The sequence below is a fragment of the Panthera tigris genome, chromosome C1 (genome assembly GCF_018350195.1).
Source record: "Panthera tigris isolate Pti1 chromosome C1, P.tigris_Pti1_mat1.1, whole genome shotgun sequence".
NCBI lineage: Eukaryota > Metazoa > Chordata > Mammalia > Carnivora > Felidae > Panthera > Panthera tigris.
This window is the reverse complement of record NC_056667.1, coordinates 149,402,059-149,414,391: the sequence shown is the minus strand read 5'-3', so window position 1 is coordinate 149,414,391 and position 12,333 is coordinate 149,402,059. Positions and strand designations below refer to the sequence as shown.

The window sequence follows — 12,333 nt, the reverse complement described above, 5'->3', positions numbered from 1 at the left end:
CATCTCTGGGGTTTTTGTCCGGTTTTTGAAGGGAGCTGAAATCTTAACACTAAGAAAAAAAGGGGTCAAGGCCCATGGGTAGCACAAGTGATAAAGCAAGCATGCCTTCACTGAAAAAGTTAATTTAATTCTCTCTCCCTTGTTTCCTCTACCTTCTTTGAAGTTTTTCAACACCGGAGTAACTATCAATAGAGCACACACACACACACACACACACACACACACACACACACACACAGAGGCCATACACAAGGATTCTCCTGGTGTCGGGAGAAGAGGGTCCCCCAAATGTGATGAATTCAGCGAAGCAGAAACTCCTGGAAGAAGGAGACTACATCCAGAGAGGCCCGAATAACCGGCGAGGAGTACGAAGGAGCCTGGACTCCTCCGTCAGGGCCCAGGCCTCCAGCGGCAACCCGGCTGGGCAACGTGACTCAGGAAGGCGCGGGGCCGGCGGCGGCCTAGCTCGGCTGCCTCCGCGGACCTCCGGGGCCCTGCCTTCCCCGTCTTACCTAAAAGCGGGCGGGGACGGGAGGCCGCGGTCTGGATTCTCGTCTCCCACCTGCGGTGACGCGGAGGCGGCGAAGACGGCAGCAGCTGCAGCGGCGACTCAGACTCCGCCGGGCTCTGGCTCCGCGAACCGGCGATGAATCAGCCCGATTCCATTCAAAAGAGTCGCCCGGGCCTCCGCGGCGAAGCACTTCCGGGTTCACTCCTCTGCTTCGGCTTCCGTTCCCCCGACGGCCAATTGGAGACGGCTCGGGAGTTCGGCGGGCGTCCCGGAGGCCTGCGCCACCCGGACGGCGCGGGCAACCCCGCTTCTCCAGGCGAGGCTGGGAGGGCGGGACGGAAGTTAGCGCCCGCGCCGCTCCCGCATCTCAGACATTCACCCTTTTCTCCCCCCCCCACCTTTTTCTCCCCTCCTCTTCGCGTCCAGGCCGCGGTCGAGCTCTAGGACGCCCGCCTACCAGGCCCAGGAGGTGACGGGCTAGGAAATGTAACTACAGGGTTGCAGAAACCAGAACCCCTTTCGTTTGGGTGTTCACCACGGTCCTACTCAAGAACTGAAAGGTTCGTTTGAACTCGGTCATCTGAGAAGCAGAAAAGGGAGGGGTGTAAAGAGAGGGGAAATCGGTCAGGGGTTCTTTTCCACACTGCAGTCTACCCGCCTCCTTGTTTTCGCCGCTTTCCAGGGATTGGATTTCAAGGAAAACCAACGTTTCCCAAATGTTAAATCCACCTATTTTAAGCCCAATTTACAGGGCTCAAAAACAAAACACTTACTGACGTTTCTCCATAGAATTAGCATCAATAACGTTTCACCCATTATCTGCTCTGTGCTAGGTTTTCAGATAGCAAAACCACCCAAGAAATGACTGATTACTGACGAATTTATATCATACTTCGCAACAGGCTCTGTTTAGGGCAACATGTTCACCCAGTCCCTCTCACTTTATCAAATATATTCCAAATAATGAGCATCTTTAAAGCATTTCTAAATCAAAAATGATGAATCCCCTGGATAGAGGGAAAGGAGGGATTACAGCATCTGAATCCAAAGCTACTTGAGTAGGCATAATTATACTGAATTTCCCTCTTAAAGATAGTCCATTTCTATCTAAAAAAAAGAAAACAGAAACAAAAAACATGGGTTATTTTAACCATAGGTAATACTATATTTGGATCAAAATCTTTATGTTTACCCCCAAACCTGTTCCTCTTCTATTTGCTTTTTTTTGGTGAATGAGCCTATCCTTCAACTGGTTTCCCTAATCAGACCTACGAGTTGACATTTCCCTTATTCACCTATTCCCACTGGCCTCCCAACTAATAACCCTAGAAATCATGAAGGATTTAAATCTATAAAAGACCTTTTCCGATCCACCACTCACCTTTTACCATTCCCTCTGCTTCAACCTTAACTCAAACCTTCATTACTTTTTTCCTAGAATGCAGCAATAATTTTAATCTCCCTGCCTTCAGTTTGTCCCCCTTCAATGCATTCTCCATTCAATTAACAAAGATTTTTTTTCAGCTACATAAGTACAGTCATGCCCCTTTGCTTAAAATTTCACCAGTGACTCCCCCAACAATCAATACAAAGGTCAAAAATCTCTCAACTTTGTTTAGAACACTCTTGCTTCCAGCCATACTAAAGTATTTAGCTAAGGAATGAGATGTCCATAGGGTCTATGAAAAACTCTGAGTCATTCCTGGGAATCTAGAGGTAATATGCATGCTTAGGGGCATGTGCCTACCTAGGGCCCTGTGAATGCTGGGAAAGACCTGAGAAGGCCCCGAGCTCTCACTTCTGTCTGACCTTGAGGCTCTACAAAAGCAAGAAGTGAAAACTAAAACAGAGGAGTAAACTCCCTGGCTCAGTGTTGAAGGCCTGCCCCAACACATTTACTAAGCCCCTCAACAAAGACTAGGAGAATTATTGGTTGAAGACATTTAAGGAAATCTCTGTCCAGTCATCAGATGATCACTAAGCTAACTGCAAAGACTTCACTGGTTACACACAACAAAGAATATAGACTTTAAGGAATGCATTCAAAAAAGTCACTAAATCAACAACTACTCTAACAGACAAAAGTCCTGGGGAGAGAGAGTCTGATTTCAAAAGTTCTCACATTATATTATTTGAAATGTCCAGTTTTCAAAATAAAAAAAAATTTTTCAATACAATACATGCAAATAAGTAATAATGTATGGCCCATACACAGTGAAAAAAGCAATTAATAGAAACTATCCCTGAGAAAGCCTATGTGTTGAACTTCCTACATAAAGACTCTATATAAGATATTTTAGGGGCTCCTGGGTGGCTCAGTCAATTGAGTGTCTGACTCTTGATTTCGGCTCAGGTCATGATCCCAGGGTCATGGTATCAAGCCCTGTGTTGTGCTCCAGGTTGAATGTGGAGCCTGTTTAAGATTCTCTCTGTCTCAGCCTGCAGCCTGTTTCAGATTCTGGCTCTGGCTCTCCTTGCCCCTCCCCCACTTGTGCTCTGTCCCTCTGTCTCTGAAATAATTAAACATTAAAAAAAAAAAAAGATTCTCTCTGCCTCTTCCTTGCACAGCCTCTCTCTCAAAAAAAAAAAAAAAAATTACATACATTCACAAAGCTAAAAGAAACCATGTCTAAAGAACTAGAGGAAAGTATGAGGAGAATATTTCACCAAATAGATAAAATCAATAAACAGGAATTATTTTTTTAAAAATTGTCAAGTAGAAAAGTATAATAACTGAAGTAAAAATTTTATTACAGGAGCTCAATAGAAGATTTGAGCAGATGGAAAAAAGAATCAGCAAATTCGAATATAGATTTAGTTAAGATGATCAAGTTTGGGGAACAAATAGAAAAGAAAATGAAGAAACATGAATAGAGTCATGGAAGTCTGTAGAATATAATCAGGCATACCAACGTATGTATAATGGGAGTCTTAGCAGAAAAAGAGAAAAAGGCAGAAATATTTGAAGAAATAATGGTCTAAAACTTCCTAAATTTGATGAAAAACATTAATCTATACATCCAAGAAGATTAATAAATTCCAAATGGGATAAACTCAAAGAAATCCACACCTGGACACATTATTATAATCAACCTGCTGAGAGCTAAAGCCAAGGAGAAAATCTTGAGAGTGTCAAGAGAAAAGCCACTCATCACATAATCCTCAATAAATTTTACAACCAAGGCTGTGGAAGCAGAAAGCAGTGGGATGACGTTCAAAATGCTGAAAGAAAAAAAATATCAACCAAGAATTCTACATCTAGGAAAACTATTCTTTAGAAATGAAGGAGAAATTAATATATTCCCAAAATATACGTATAAACAAAGATAGAGATAATTAATTACTAGGAAATGTGCCCTGCAAGAAATATTTAAGGGAGTCCTTCAGGTTGAAACGAAAGGACACTAGACAATAACACAAAGCCACATGAAGAAATAGAGGACACTTGAAAAGACAGCTACATAAGTAAATGTACAAGACAGTTTAAACATATTTTTTGTTGTAATTAAGTTTTTACTATATGACTTAAAAAATAACTGCATAAAGCAATAATAATAATTCTGTGTTGGCATATTATGTATAAAGATGTAATTTGTATCACAATAACACAAAGGAGGGGGGAGGGAAGGAAGCTATATAGTAATAAAGTTTTTGTATACTATTAAAATTAAGTTGGTATTGGGGTACCGGGGTGGCTCAGTTGGCTAGGCATCCTATTCTTGGTCTTGGCTCAGGTAATGATCTCAAGGTTTCCTGAGTTTGAGCCCTGACTCAGGCTCTGCACTGACAGCACGGAGCCTGCTTAGGATCCTCTCTCTCCCTCACTCTCTGCCCCACCCCCACTTGCTCTGTGTCTGTCTCTCTCAAAATAAATAAACTTTAAATAAATAAATAAATAAATAAATAAATAAATAAATAAATAAATAAAAATAAAAGTAGCTATTAATCTGAACTATATGGTTATAACTTAGTAAGTAATTGTAATCCCCAAAGCAACTACTAAGAAAATAGTTAAATGATATATAATAAAAGAAATGACAAGGGAATCAAAATGGTACACTAGATTTTATGTATTTAACAGAAAAGGCAGCAGTAATGAAGGAATAGAACAACAGCAAAAAAAAAAAAAAAAACAGATGACATGAAGAAAATATATAGCAAAATGTCAGGTGTAAATACTACATTAACAGTAATTACATTAAATATAAACGGATTAAACATTCTGATTAAAAGGCAGAAATCTGCAGAATGTATTTTTATTATGTTTTACTTTTTCTTAAATGTTTGTTGATTTTTGAGAGAGACAGAGCATAAGCAGAGGAGGGACAGAGAGGAAGAGGGAGACACAGAATCTGAAGCAGGCTCCAGGCTCTGGTCTGTCAGCACAGAGCCCAACATGGGTTCGAGTCCACGAACCATGAGATCATGACCTGGGCCTAAGTCTGATACTCAACTGACAGAGCCACTCAGGCGCCCCCGCAGAATGTATTTTTAAAAAGATACAACTATCTGCAGTACAAGAGACACATTCTAGATTCAAAGACACAAAAAATATTGAAACTAAAAAGATGAAAAACATATATACTATGCAAACAGAAACTAAAATGGTACAACCACTTTGGACATTGTCCTGATATTTTTTTTTATATAAAGTTAAAAATACAACTACCATTTGCCCTAGCAACTCCACTGTATGTATTTACCAAAAAAATAAATAAAAACATAAATCCACACCAAGACTTCCATGTGACAGTTTATAGCAGTTTTATTAATAATAGTCCTAAACTGGAAATAATCCAAATGTTTCCCAAATGGTAAATGGATAAAGTGTAATATGTCCTTATAATGCAATAATACTCAGCAATAAAAAGGAAACTAATGATAGGTGCAGCAACAAAGATGACTTTCAAAAACATCATGCCGAGGAAAAGAAGTGAGACCAAAAGAGTACATACTGTATAACATCATTTTAATCAAACTCTAAACAAATGAAATCAAATATATAGTAACAGAAAGCAGATCAGTGGTTATCTTGGGGCTTTGAAGTGGAGTTAGATGGGAGAATTGATTGCATGGAGTGTAAAAGAACTTTTGGGGTTCTTGGAAAAAAAAAATATATATATATATGCATGTATCTTTTTTGTGGTGTTGGTTTGTCAAAACTCATCAAACAGTACACTTAAAATGGGTACATTTGATTGCATATTATTTATACTACCAAAAGTTTATTTATTTATTTTTATTTTTTTTCAATATATGAAGTTTATTGTCAAATTGGTTTCCATACAACACCCAGTGCTCATCCCAAAAGGTGCCCTCCTCAATACCCATCACCCACCCTCCCCTCCCTCCCACCCCCCATCAACCCTCAGTTTGTTCTCAGTTTTTAAGAGTCTCTTATGCCCAAAAGTTTATTTGAAAGAAGAAAAAAATCCTTGGCGGATCTGGGTGGCTCAGTTGGCTAAGCATCCAACTCTTGATTTTGATTCAAATCATGATCTCACAGTTTGTGAGAATGGAGCCCCATGTCAGGCTCTGTGCTGACAGCACAAAGCCTGCTTGGGATTCTCTCTCTCCCTCTCTCTCTATACCTCCTCCCCCTCTCAAAATAAATAAATAAACATTAAAAATAAATAAAAGAAGAAAAAATCCTCAAATTTGTTATTTTATCCCTTTCCTTGGTTATACCCAAGTATTTGTAGTTAAATCATGTTGTTTTATGCCTCAAGAATATTCAAACCTATTGTTTCTCCTACCTGAAATGTCCTTTCTCCTATCTGCTATCCCCACACTCCACCCCATCGTTTTGGAGAGATACTCATGTATCTTACCCTATAACCCTACTCTATAATCTCTTTTTGTACTTGTCTGCCTTCCCGTCTAAACTTTAAATTTCTTCAGAGTAGAGAACATGGCCTCATCAAAAATAGGTATTCAAAATTGTTATTAAATATTGAAGTATTACTTATCAAAGTACTTTGCTTCCTAACTATACTCAAAAGGATTGGAAACATTTTAAATCCAGATACAGCTCCTCTTGAAATAATCAATTCTTTAAAAATAAACAATTAGGGGCGCCTGGGTGGTGCAGTCGGTTGAGCGTCCGACTTCAGCCAGGTCACGATCTCGCGGTCCCTGAGTTCGAGCCCCGCGTCAGGCTCTGGGCTGATGGCTCGGAGCCTGGAGCCTGTTTCCGATTCTGTGTCTCCCTCTCTCTCTGCCCCTCCCCCGTTCATGCTCTGTCTCTCTCTGTCCCAAAATTAAATAAAAAACGTTGAAAAAAATAAACAATTAAATTTATGGAATTTAAATGGCCACATATCTGATAAAAAATGTTACAGGCTAATGCTTAAAGCATTCATTGTTTGGATTAATCCCAACGTGGCTTTAGAGAACACACTACAGTGAACAGAACTGTGAAATGTTTAACATGTTTCCTAAAATGATAAATTGCCAAAGTTCACTTTATTAAATATGTAATGTACACTGTGTCAGAGACAAAGTTTCCTGCTCATTTGGTATCTTCTGAACCTGAGAGTTTTGTTAAATGAATGGATAACTCTGGCTAGTAGCATTATTACATAGCTGTTCAAAATGTCTCATCCTTATTATAAAAATGTCTTCCTATTTGTAAAGGGCACTATGTACATATACATATAACTCCTTTCATATGCAAAGTCTGACCATGTGCCTAATAAGAAATTATAACAGTAAATTTTCAGATAGCCAAGCTTTACAATTATGAATATCAGAAAAGAGCTGTTGCCATTTGAATTTTAAAGAAATGTTTGGAAGGAATTTAAGAAACACATTGTTTTCTGCTCAAAATTTAAAATCAATTTGATTGTTATACCTAATTATAGTTTTTAAGTTATGCAGCTTTTGAGTATTATAAATAAATATAGATCTAGCACAAGAAAAAGGAAAAATAGGAAAATATTTACTCTTTAAAGTACAGTGAATTAATTTAATGTATAAGGCCAATAAAATAATTGTTACTTCTGCCAGATGGTATTTTACATTTTGATAAAAAGATATATTCTTAATCATATATGTCAAGGAAAAGCGACCATATGTTGTTAAACACTTCCAATTTGTCATTTAATTTAAAAGGCACTACTGATGTTGCCATAATTTTTTTTGGTGATGTGGCCTAAGTATCCTTGGTGTCAATAAAATGTAATCTTCTCAAGTAATTTCCATATTTCTCTTTGACTGTTTGAGTGAATAATTCAACAAAGAATTTTCTTAACATCTACAAAGAAAGGATATCATAAAGGGGATAAATCAGAATCCAGAGTCTATATCCAAGTTACTACTGGGTAAAAAGCATAACCTGTGTCTTCAAGAAACCTCTAAAATTTAATTTACTATATTCTAGCAAAACAAATAAAATAAAAAGAATAAAATGATTCCAAATTGATGTGTCTTAAGTTTAGAAACCCAATATGTTCTTTTTTTTTTTTTTTTAAGTTTATTTACTTATTTTGAGATAGAGAGAGCACAAGCAGATAAGTGGCAGAGAGGAAAGAAAGAAGAATTCCAAGCAGGTTCCCCACCAACAGCACTGAGCCAGATGCGGGGCCCAAACCCAGGAACTGTGAGATAATGACCTGAGCCAAGATCACGGGTCAGACGCCTAACTGACTGAGCCACCCAGGGGCCCCAAACCCAACACATTCTGAAAGGAAAAAAAGATGGTGACTAATTATAAAATAATTTTGCACATTACAAAAGGACTTCTGATGAAAGACACCTTACAAAAGACACAGAAAATAGCATTTTATCTATAATGGGAAAAGGAAATTGATACTAGATGATTATTAAAACAAAGGTTTAGGGGCGCCTGGGTGGCTCAGTCGGTTGAGTGTCCGACTTCGGCTCAGGTCATAATCTTGAGGTCTGTGAGTTCGAGCCCCGCGTGGGGCTCTGTGCTGACAGCTCAGAGCCTGGAGCCTGCCTTGGATTCTGTGTGTATCTCTCTCTCTGCCCCTCCCCTGCTCATGCTCTGTCTCTCTCTCTGTCAAAAATAAATAAACATTTTAAAAAATTTAAAAAAAACACAAAGGTTTAATTTTTAATGTATATTTATTATTTTTAAAATTTTTTTTTACATTTATTTATTTTTTTGAGAGACAGAGAGACAGAGCACAAATTGGGGAGGGGCAGAGAGAGGAGACACAGAATCCAAAGCCGGCTCCAGGCTCTGAGCTGTCACCACAGAGCCTGACACAGGACTCGAACTCACAGACCGTGAGATCATGACCCGAGCCGAAGTCGGACGCTTAACTGACTGAGTCACCCAGGCTCCCCTAATGTATATTTATTTTTGAGAGAGAGAGAGAGAGAGAGAGAGAGAGAGAGAGAGAGAGAGAATGAACAGGGAGGGGCAGAGAGAGAGGGAGACACAGATTCTGAAGCAGGCTCCAGGCTCTGAGCTGTCATCACAGAGTCTGATGCGGGACTTGAACTCATGATCCATGAGATCATGACCTGAGCTGAAGTCGGACCCTTAACCAACTGAGCCACCCAGGCACCCCTAAAACAAAGGTTTATATGTCTTTGTTTCCTCTGCCTTTTTCAAAAGGGAATTTTTTGGTCCCTCTTCCTTGTCATTTTCCACCCATTTCTCTTTTCACTGCACAGGGCTTTATGTATGATTTTATTCAGGCTTAAAGTTTAAATTACTATGTACATTCTGAAGACTTGCAAATTTCTAATAACTGTGCCTATCTCTTCTCCAGGTTTTTCATTGTTGTATGGCTATATTATTCTTTATCGATTCTCCAGTTGACATTTGGGTTGTTTCCAGTTTTTTTTTGTATCACAAACAATGCTACTGTAAATATTCTGTTTTTCTTCTCTATTTGACTGGGAGATTCTCAACAATATATACCTAGAAGTAAAATGGCTGGGTTATAAGTTATGCATGTTGTCAATTTCAAACTGTACTACAATATAATCTTCAAATTTTCTCATTATCTTAATTGTCACCAACATATAATTTTGTTAGACGTCTTATTTTTTGCCAATCTAATGGGAAAAATGATATATTATTTTGCTTTAATTTGCATGTTCCTGATTGCTAGTGAGTTGAACATATCTATCATGTTTGTTGGCCATTTATATTTTCTCCTTTCTGAAATGCCAATTCATGACTTTGGCACATTCTTTACTATGGAGTTATGTGTCCTTTTCTGCATACTTTCAAACTCTTCATTTTGCACTTCAGTAAAACGAAACCCAAAGAGGATATATCACATGGGAAAGGTCGTGTTGTTAGTAGCAGAGTCAAAATTCACAGTAACCAATGACATATATATATATATATGTGTGTGTATAATATATATACATTATTTAGGTGGAAGATATATATATATATATATGTTTTCCATATACATGTGTGTATATATATATATATATATATACACATACATACATGTGTGTGTATATATATATATATATATATACATACATATGGAAAAGCAAACTCATGTGCAACTACTGTCATTTCCTTCTGTTATAATTTTATTTTTCTAAAATGGAAAGAAATATAATATTAAATTTCCATGACACTTGAGATTGCATTCTATATTATAGATTGCATTTGACCACCTCCTTTCTGAGCTAGGCAGATGTATATGGGCTTAGATTGCACTCAGATTGCAATGCTGCTCCAGGGAGGCTACACTCAATAGTGAACACTGAGAAGTCATAGGTTTGTCCATTACATTTGCAAATAACAGAGGAAATTTATTAACAACTATTCTGGAAACTCAAATTTTGAGGACAGAGTGAGGGACGTATGTAGTGTAATAAAGACCCACAAATGAGTCTGATCTTTCTATTCATCTGTGTACTCATTATCTAAAGTGATTGGGAGGCAAAATCAAAGCGAGGTGTATTTCTTTTTGTTTATTATGAGTTCCACAGCTAGTACACAAGATAATCTTTTAATTTTTTTATTATTTTTTTAATGTTTATTTATTTTCAGAGAGAGAGAGAGGGAGTAGGGGAGGGGCAGAGAGAGAGGGAGAGAGAGAGAATACCAAGCAGGCTCCACATGGTCGGAGCCCAATGTGGAGCTCAAACCCGCAAACATGAGATCATAAAACTTGAGCAGAAACCAAAAGTTGAGTCGTATGCTTAACTTTGAGCCCCTCCCCATTATTTTTTACTTCAAAATAGGCATTTCCTGTTTCATATTATTAAGTTTATGTAAATATTCTCAAATTCTGACTTTTTCCCAATGATGTTGAAACTGGTAATATCATTCTCCTGGAATACTCAGGAGTAAAATGCCAGTGGTGATCCACAGATAAAGCTGACTTGCTATGAATAAGAGTTGATAAACAATACACTTAATCTTTAAAGAAAGTCTAATTTCCATTTTTATGGATTAATCATCCATCATATTTTCTCTGCTCATTCCAAAGAGTTGCTCTTTTCCATATAATGTTCTACTTCTGGTCATTTTCATGGTTAGATTTGGTGTTCAGGATGCATTTCCCTCCACTTACACCTACCTATCATTGTGAAGCTCACCAAAATCTCCATCTTTTTTATTTGTATACTTCCATTCTCATTTTAATAAGCACATGCAAGAAAGTAATCTCTTCCTATTTTTGGCATTGACAAGGCCCCTTTTGGAATCCTACGTCTAAGTTTTATCAACACATTTTAAGAAAAAGAAAAAGCAACAGTAATAATTGTTTTAATAATAGAAAACATGAATAAAGATGAGAATAATTTGAGTTTTTTAACCTAGAAAAAAACTAAGGGATGAATTCAAATGAATGCTAAGCTATTTAAAGAAAAATGCTGAATGTCCTCTATTCCATAAAGTTGAAGAGCTTTATAACAATAAATAAAGAAGACTTTATCAACTGGAAGGATAGCATAAAGCATTTTCATTCTTAATAGCTTTGAAATAAGGTGTACAGGGAGGTAATCTAATTTTTGAGCAAAGCAAATGTCCTATCTTCCATTTACTACTTGAGGAGTTTGTAGATGAAAGAAGCTAAAGTAACTCCCTAAAACTGTTAGGGTCCAGAGTAGCCAAAAATGTAGAAGAGTGAAGGCCTAGTGGCTCAGTATTTCGACACTATAATTTTTTTCCCTTTTTTAAAAACTTTAATTCCTGTATAGTTAACACACAGTGTTATATTAGTTTCAGGCGTACAATATGGTGATTCCACACTATGTTTTTTTCTATGTTTATTTATTTATTTTGAGAGAGACAGAGAAAGTGTGAGCAGGAGAGGGGCAGAGAGAGAGAGGGAGAGATGGTGAATCTTAAGTGGCTCAGAGTCCGATGCAGGACTCAAACCCATGAAACTGTGAGATCATCACCTGAGTCGAAATCAAGAGTCAAATACTTAACCAACTGAGCCACCCAGGTGCCCCTACCATGATTTTTTTTTTTTAATTGGCTTAAATGATCATTTGGAGATATTATGTGTATTCTTGCTTAAGGAAATTGCCTATATCAGATCACTATGGAAGACTCTTAACTGGGTTTCAAAAAAGTATAATACTGTCATTTATTATTTGTTTCAATATGCAGAATACTGTTTGCATTAAGTTGTACTGTCTCCATAAGAATTAGAGTAAAATACTTTTCTTAATTTCATAAAATCCTCAAACTGACACTAAGCTTCTTTTTTAAGAGTAAAAATATTAGTGACTCATTGGTTAGGACTTAGATAAAGCTCTGAACCTATTATAAAATGGACCTGATCCTCTTACAAATATGAAAATTAAATCAAAATGTGTGAAATATCAGAAAATGTTGATCCAGTTAAACTTCAAAAGCTTTCTTA

General features: G+C 37.4%; 1 protein-coding gene across 2 annotated transcripts in view; it reads right to left on the bottom strand.

The window, feature by feature from the left end:
• PSMD14 (proteasome 26S subunit, non-ATPase 14) overlaps positions 1-716 on the bottom strand; it is a 98,176-nt gene extending 97,460 nt beyond the window's left edge. For both annotated transcript variants that reach the window (XM_042994569.1, XM_042994567.1), the window contains exon 1: positions 513-716. The gene's annotated coding sequence lies outside the window, so the exon portion shown is untranslated. The remainder of the gene's footprint in view (positions 1-512) is intronic.
• Between the last annotated feature and the right edge of the window lie 11,617 nt (positions 717-12,333).